Genomic DNA, 8,155 nt, shown 5'->3' on the forward strand with positions numbered 1-8,155 from the left:
AAGTTCCGGGAAATATATATATATATATATATATATATATATATATATATATTTTTTTTTTTTTTACACAAAGCTGTCAGTAAATGATATATTGCTCACACATGCCACGGGTATATGTGAAATGACACCCCAAAATACATTCTGCTGCTTCTCCTGAGTACAGGGATACCCCATGTGTGAGACTTTTTTGCAGTCTAGCCGAGTACAGGACCCCGAAAACCAACCTCCACTTTCAGGCTTTCCAAGGGCGTAAATTGTTGATTTCACTCCTGACTACCTATCACAGTTTCGGAGGCCCTAAAATTCCAAGATAGCACAAAACCCCCCCAAATGACCCCATTTTGGAAAGTAGACACCCTGAGCTATTTGCAGAGAGGCATGTTGAGTGTTTTGCAGATCTCACTTTTTGTCACAAAGTTTTGGAAATTGAAAAAAGAGGAAAAAAAATGCATTTTCCTGTTTTTTCTTCATTTTCCAAAAAAAATGAGAGCTGCAAAATACTCACCATGCCTCTCAGCAAATAGATTGGAGTGTCTACTTTGCAAAATGGGGTCATTTGGGGGGGGGTTTGTGCTATCTTGGAATTTTAGGGCCTCCGAAACTGCGACAGGTAGTGCAGAGGTGACATGAACAATTTACGCCATTAGAAAACCTGAGAGTGTTGATTGGTTTTCGCGGTCCTGTACACAGCTAGGCTCCCAAAAAGTCTCACACATGGGGCATCCCCATACTCAGGAGAAGTGGCAGAATGTATTTTGGGGTGTCATTCCACATATACCCATGTCATGTGTGAGAAATTTATCTTTTAGTGACAACGTTGTGTAAAAAAAAAAAATTAAAAAAAAATTGTAATTTTCCCGAAACTTGTGGCAAAATATAAAATATTCCATGGACTCACCATGCCTCTCAGCAAACAGCTTGGGGTGTCTACTTTCCAAAATGGGGTCATTTGGGGGGGTTTTGTGGTATCTTGACATTTCAGGGCCTCCAAAACCGTTATAGGTAGTGAGAAAATGCAATGAAAAATGTACGCCCTTTGAAATTCTGATGGTGGTGATTTGTTTTCCGGCTCCCGTACACAGCTACGCTCCCAAAAAGTCTCACATATGTGGTATCCCTGTACTCAGGAGAAGCAGCAGAATATATTTTGGGGTGTAATTACACATATACCCATGGCATGTGTGAGCAATATATAATTTCAATGACAACTTTGTGTAAAAAAAAAAAAAAAAAATTATTTTTGTCATTTTTCAAACACCTGTGACAAAAAAATAAAATATTCAATGAGCTCAACATGCCCCTCAGAACATTCCTTAGGATGTCTACTTTCCAAAAAGTGGTAGTTTGGGGGGGTTTTGTACTGCCCCGCCATTTTAGCACTTCATGAAATGAGATAGGCAGTCAGAAATTAAAGCTTCGTAAATTTCAGTATTTACACCATAGTTTGTAGACGCTATAACTTTTGCGCAAACCAATAAAAATACGCTCATTGATTTTTTTTTTGTCAAAGACATGTAGCTAAATATATTTTGGCCAAAAAAAATGACATAAATTGAGTATATTGGATATTTTTTAAAAGACAAAGTTGAAAATGTCATTTTTTTGCAAAATTTTCGCTCTTTTTTTATTAATATCGCAAAAAATAAAAAGCGCAAAGGTGATCAAATACCACCAAAAGAAAGCTCTGTTTGTGGGAAAAAAAGGACGTAAATTTCGTTTAGGTACTGCATTGCATGACCGCGCAATTATCAGTTAAAGTCACGAAGTGCCAAGTTGAAAAAAGGGGTCTGGACCTTTAGCAGCCAAATCCTCCGGGGCTTAAGTGGTTAAAAAGGTGCAGGTGCTTTTTTTTTTTTTTTTTTGGCCCCCATAGACTTCAATGGGAACGCATGAAAGGTGCATTAGAAATGCATGAACATGCATTTTTGGTGTGTTTTTGGCAGGGTTTTGTGTTTAACAAGCAATCTCCATCCCCTACAAAAAAGGCATGAAGCTGCATCAAAAACATGTATAAAAATATGCAAAGATGCAAAGAATGCACTGGAAGACGCATGATTATGCAACAGCACTAGGATGTATCTGGGGTAAAGGGCTGGGAAGCAGCAATAGAATACAACTTGAATTTGTGTAGACATGTTTTAACTGCTTGTTGGCAGTTATCTTATCACATTGATTTCAGTGTGCTGCAAATAAGGCGACTGCCAACAGCTAAAGCAAAATAACTAAATTACTCATGTAGTTCTAATCTTGGTGATCTGCATGACATAATGTGTTAATGCATGTACATTAACGCATTATGTCATGCATTAAACACCCCAAACCTCCCCCCCCCAAAAAAAAAAAAAAATCAGGCGTGCAGAAATTGTTTGCAACAATGCGCTATGGTGCATTGCTGCATGTTGCAATGCATGTGTGTTGCCTTATTTGTTGAGATGCTAGGCGAAAATAATGTAAACGCATGTAACACACGTTGCATTGCTGGATTTCCCAAAAATAAAAAAGATATGCATTAGGTTTATAAAGATGCAAACATATATGCAAAAAAGTGACCTAAGAGCCGGTTCACACTACTCCGACTTGTCAGGCGACTTGGTCGCCTGACAAGTAGCTCCCAATGCTGTGCCTTAGAAAAAGGTTCCTGCACTATTTTTTGGCAAAGTCGGAGCGACTTGCATTGACTTCTATTATGAGAAATCGTTTGCAAGCCGCGATGAAGTCGCGCTGCACGGGCGACTTCAAAGTCGCCCAAAGTCTGGGGGGGCCTTTGAGTCGGATTAGTGTGAACCGGCTCTTATAGAGAGATATCTGCATTTATTATAAAGTACATAGTGAGAGCGGAATTCATTTCAATACAAACAAAAAGCTGGACTTGGCAGACATCTAAACGCAGGATGAGAAATGAAACAACTGGGAACTCCCAAAAATACCAAGAGCAAGACAACCACTCATCACATTCCATATTACCACAACAAATGACCGTTCATTTTTGAAAAAAATTTCCAGCAAGGATGACATGTTATATAGAAAACAAATTCAGGAATCGAAAAGATTTTTCTACCACCTCCTACATAACACAAAGACCATTGGACAAAGTTTTATTTTTCTGCTCAACTTTCAACAATGGCAAAACAGTGCAAAGTGTTTGAGCAATAACAGTTACTAAGTTAAAGAATATGCCTAGCAATTTGTATTATAAAAAAATAAACAACAAATAAAAATAAAAAATAAGATTAGTAATACAAAACATTTTCAGCTGTGCAGAACTAGAGCTCTTCAATCGCATACATTCCCAAAGTTCAATTTTCCTGTTCTAGAACACGGCTTCAGTCAGGTTTACATACTGGACTACACCTGCACAGCTAGGAGGTTACATACACTATATTACCAAAAGTATTGGGACGCCTGCCTTTACACGCACATTAACTTTAACAGCATCCCAGTCTAAAGGCACGTACACGCAATAGGGAAATCGGAAAAAAAGTTTTGTCTGACTAACAATCTGACGATTTTCTGGTCCTTAGTGTCGTGTTTTTGACAGCCGATTATGATTTTTCAGACAACAAAAACTAATTGTGCAGGCTTTAATGTTTTTATCGTATGTGAACACAACGTCCCAATTTTTGTTTAACCACTTAAGCCCCGGAAGATTTTACCCCCTTCCTGACCAGGGCCTATTTTGCGATTCCGCACTGCGTGACTTTAACGGACAATAGCGCGGTCGTGCAACGCTGTACCTAAATGAAATTGATATCCTTTTTTCCCCACAAACAGAGCTTTCTTTTGGTGGTATTTGATCACCTGTGCGATTTTTTGATCATGCGCTATAAACAAAAAAAAGCAACAATTTTGCAAAAATAACAATATTTTTCACATTTTTTTTATATGAAATTCCCCCCCAAAAAAAGTAGAAATCAAAATTTAACATTTTAGGCCAATTTGGTTTTTTTTTTTAACCAGTAATAGTGGCGATCTGCGATTTTTTTTGTGGGACTGCGACATTGCGGCGGACAGATCGGACCCTTGACTGACATTTTTGGGGTTACCAGTGACATTACTACAGTAATCAGTGCTATATATATGCACTGTTACTGTAAAAATGACACTGGGAGGGAAGGGGTTAACTTTATTGGAGAGGGAGGTTAAGTGTGTCCCTAGGGGCGTGCTTCTAACTGTGATTGGATGTGGCTGTGTGTGTAACAGCAGAGATCAACGGTCCTACATAGCAGGACCGTATGATCTGTGCTTTTACACAGGGAAGAATGACAGGCGGCTTTGTTTACATTAGCCGCCTGCCTTTCTCCCTCTCTACCCCAGCCTGCGCGAGTGACCGGCGGACATCGGGTAAGCCGGTCACACGCGCAGGCTTCCTAGTGAACGAGTGGGGGTGGGAGCGCGCCTCCAGCGGCGCGCGCTCGCCCCCTATTGGCTCCCAGGCTAGTGACGCACCGGTACGTCACTTTGCCTGGGAGGGGCTGACCGTCGCCGTATATAGTCGGGCGGTGGTCGGCAAGTGGTTAATAAGTACAGTTTTCTTACAAAAAAAAAAAAAGACTAGGCATGTTTGGAAATGAAAGAACACATACAAAACAATTCAACACATGATATCCCTTCTGAAGTTGAATTCTGTCGTTCAAAAATTTTAGTATGTGGAGTATCCTCTTCATTCTTAGATATTAGACTAGCATACAACAAAAAACGGACAATAATTGGTCCGATAATCTGATTGTGTGTACGAGGCTTTAGTCTGTAAAGTGGTTGTTAACCCACTTTGTTATAGGTGCTATAAATATCTCCTAAACTTGCACCATTTAGGAGATATTTACAGTGCATGCAGCCAATGATGTCATCGGCGAATGTGCTCTGAAGGAGCAGCCACCCATGGTGTTCCTTCAGAGCCTAGAGGCCAGATGGCCGGAGGACGTGATCCAGGAAGTCAGCCGTCCTGTTGGCACTGCGGGGCTTCGTTTTTAGGTAAGTACTTCATAATGAGCTAGTATGCAATGCATACTAGCTCATTATGCCTTTCTCTTCACAGGTTTTTTTTTTCACATTTTTTTTCAGCGGGTTTACTTCCTCTTAGGGTTCAATATTGAGTTGGCCCACTCTTTGCAGCTAACAGCTTCACCTCTTCTGGGAAGGCTGTCCACAAGGTTTAGGAGTGTGTCTATGGGAATGTTTGACCATTCTTCCAGAAGCGCATTTGTGAGGTCAGGCACTGATGTTGGACGAGAAGGCCTGGCTCACAGTCTCCGCTCTAATTCATCCCAAAGGTGTTCTATCGGGTTGAGGTCAGGACTCTGTGCAGGTCAGTCAAGTGCCTCCACCCCCAACTCACCCATCCATGTCTTTATGGACCTTGCTTTGTGTACTAGTCCAAATCATTTGGTGGAGGGGGGATTATGGTGTGGGGTTGTTTTTCAGGGTTTGGGCTCCTTAGTTCCAGTGAAGGGAACTCTTTAAGGCGTCAGCAAACGAAGACATTTTGGACAATTTCATGCTCCCAGCTTTGTGGGAACAGTTTGGGGATGGCCCTTTCCTGTTCCAACATGACTGCGTACCAGTGCACAAAGCAAGGTCCATAAAGACACGGATGAGCGAGTTTGGGGTGGAGGAACTTTTTTTGGAGAGTGATCATAGCTCACTATGTAGGTGCAATTTCAATATGTAATGTAATCTTTTTTAAATATTAAGTAATATTAATATTATTAAAAAAAATGAAATATATATAGTTACGCACAGACATTTTTTTAAATCAAGTTAACATACTGGGACTACATCTATACAGTTGTTTCTCTAATATATATATATATATATATATAATTTTTTTTTTTTTCCTATAAAACTTTTTTCTAAAATCAGGTTTACATACTGGAACTCCACCTACACAGGTAGGTGTGTGTATGTATATATGACTTTTTTTTTTTTTTTAAATCAAGTCTATATAAACAAGGACTTACACCTACACAGTTGGTGGTGTGTGTAGTTTTTAACCAGGTGTACATTCTGGAACTCCATGTACACAGTATATATATATATATATATATATATATATATATATATATAGATAGAGAGAGATGTGTATATATATATATATATATATATATATATATATATGTATATATATATACACACACACACATATATATATATATATATATATATATATATATATATATATATATATATATATATATTCATTCTTTTTTTTTTCTCTATAGAATTATTATTTTTAAAATCAGGTTTACGTACTGGATCTCCACCTACACAGGTGCGTAAATTTGTATTTTTTTTTTTTTTTTTAAATCAAGTTTATATAAACAAGGAGACCTACACAGTTGGGTGGGTGTGTGTAGTTACGTTCCAGACCCACCCGCAATAAGTGAAAATCCGCAAAATAGAAATACCCCATTTAAATACACTCTAGGCATGTTTTTATAACTGTCAGACCCCGTTCACACTGGGGCGATGCTACTTGCCGGGGCGACCTCACAGATCGCGGTGTGCAGCTTGCACCGCGACCTCGGAGCGGCCGGCACGGACTTCATATCAATGAAGTCAATGCAGGTCGCTCCAAAGAAGCTCCGGACCCATTTTCTAAGTCGGAGCGACTTGTGTCGCTCCTATTAGAACGGGTCCACAGCTTCTCTATGGCAGGCGACCTGTCAGGCGACCAGGTCGCCTGACAGGTCGCCCCAGCGTGAACGGGGTCTTACTGTACTTTTAAAAGCATTTTAAGGTCTTTAAACACACTTTTAAAAACAGTAGAAACTCATTTAAACACATAAAAAGATAATGAGAGAAAGAGCAAGCGCAATGGAAAACACAAAAATATTTAAATTAACAATGATTAAGGCTCCGTTTCCACTATTGTGACTTGTAGTGCGGCTTGACACATGTCAAGTCGCACAACGAGTCAAAACCCATCATTTTCAATTAGGCCCGTTCTAACTGCTGCGACTTGAGTCACAGCGACTTGTAAAAAGGTTTTTGCACTACTTTTGGGCCGACTTCAGTGCGACTTGTCCCTAAATAGAAGGAAGTCGCACTGAAGTCCTCAGAAGTAGCCGCAAACAAGTCACACTACAAAGTCACGCTAGACTTTGTAGCCGCAATAGTGGAAACGGAGCCTTAATTAGTAAAATAATATAAATAGGTCTTACAGAAAAAAAAAAAAACGCAAAATAGCGGGACCGCGAAAACTGAACCGCGATATAACGGGGGTTTACTGGTGTGTGTGTACAGTTTTTACCAGACCAGGTGTACATACTGGAAATCCATGTACACAGTCACCTCCCTCTCTATACATATATATAAACACAAGCACACACATGTATTATATATATATATATATATATATATATATATATATGAATTGGAATCCGGTCTTCCTCCTGGAACACCCCCTGCATGCCCCCCACACACACTTTGTATGTATCATTCCTATATGCTGGGAAAGCCCCATAATAAATGACACTTTGTATTTCATTGCACGATATATCAGCTAGAAGGGTCCTAAATGCACAATGTGTGTAATAATTCCATAGCAGAATGCTGGCTGACAGTACATTGCTGTACACAGGAAGAGTTCTCGGGGCTCCCAGCACTGTGTGACCTCCATCAGAAGCGGGTCCTGTGTGGACCGGTCAGTGCATAGGAGAATACAGCACTCAGTACATTATCAGTCCCACTCAGCCTCCTATAGTATAATGCAGAGCGCACACTCACCTGCACACACGGTAGGTTGTCCTGTACACACGGTAGGTTGACCTGCACACTCCGCCACCTTCGGCTTTCTTCTCATCTGAGGCACCTGAACTCAGCCACCAGCACTAGCAGCCCGGCCGTTCCCTTGGTAACCATCAGCCCGCCTCTGCCTCTTTCGGCCAATCAGCGGTTACAGGTGCTGTAGGCTCTCCTCAGGCTGGGCTCTCCCTGTGTTTACAATGTCACTGCCATTCATTGTATGGAGGAAAGAGAAATGATTGTGGTGAGGGAAGAATAGTCACATGTATTCTCCTGATTTACACAGAGACATGGCACAGGATTAGGAGGGGTGTGGTCACTTCTATGCTCCTCCACTCCCAGCATGCACCAGGATAGAGCCTTGTTATATCTGTGCAGTCTATTACATCAGGGTGTGCACCCCAAAAGCGCA

The 8,155-nt window shown here is 40.5% G+C and overlaps 1 protein-coding gene across 1 annotated transcript in view; it reads right to left on the reverse strand.

Moving 5' to 3' along the window:
• Positions 1-7,749, reverse strand: part of CDKL1 (cyclin dependent kinase like 1) — a 115,719-nt gene extending 107,970 nt beyond the window's left edge. The window contains exon 1 of the mRNA XM_082242693.1: positions 7,726-7,749. The gene's annotated coding sequence lies outside the window, so the exon portion shown is untranslated. The remainder of the gene's footprint in view (positions 1-7,725) is intronic.
• Between the last annotated feature and the right edge of the window lie 406 nt (positions 7,750-8,155).

The sequence above is a fragment of the Pelophylax lessonae genome (genome assembly GCF_965119305.1).
Source record: "Pelophylax lessonae genome assembly, chromosome: 13".
Classification (NCBI taxonomy): Eukaryota; Metazoa; Chordata; class Amphibia; order Anura; family Ranidae; genus Pelophylax; species Pelophylax lessonae.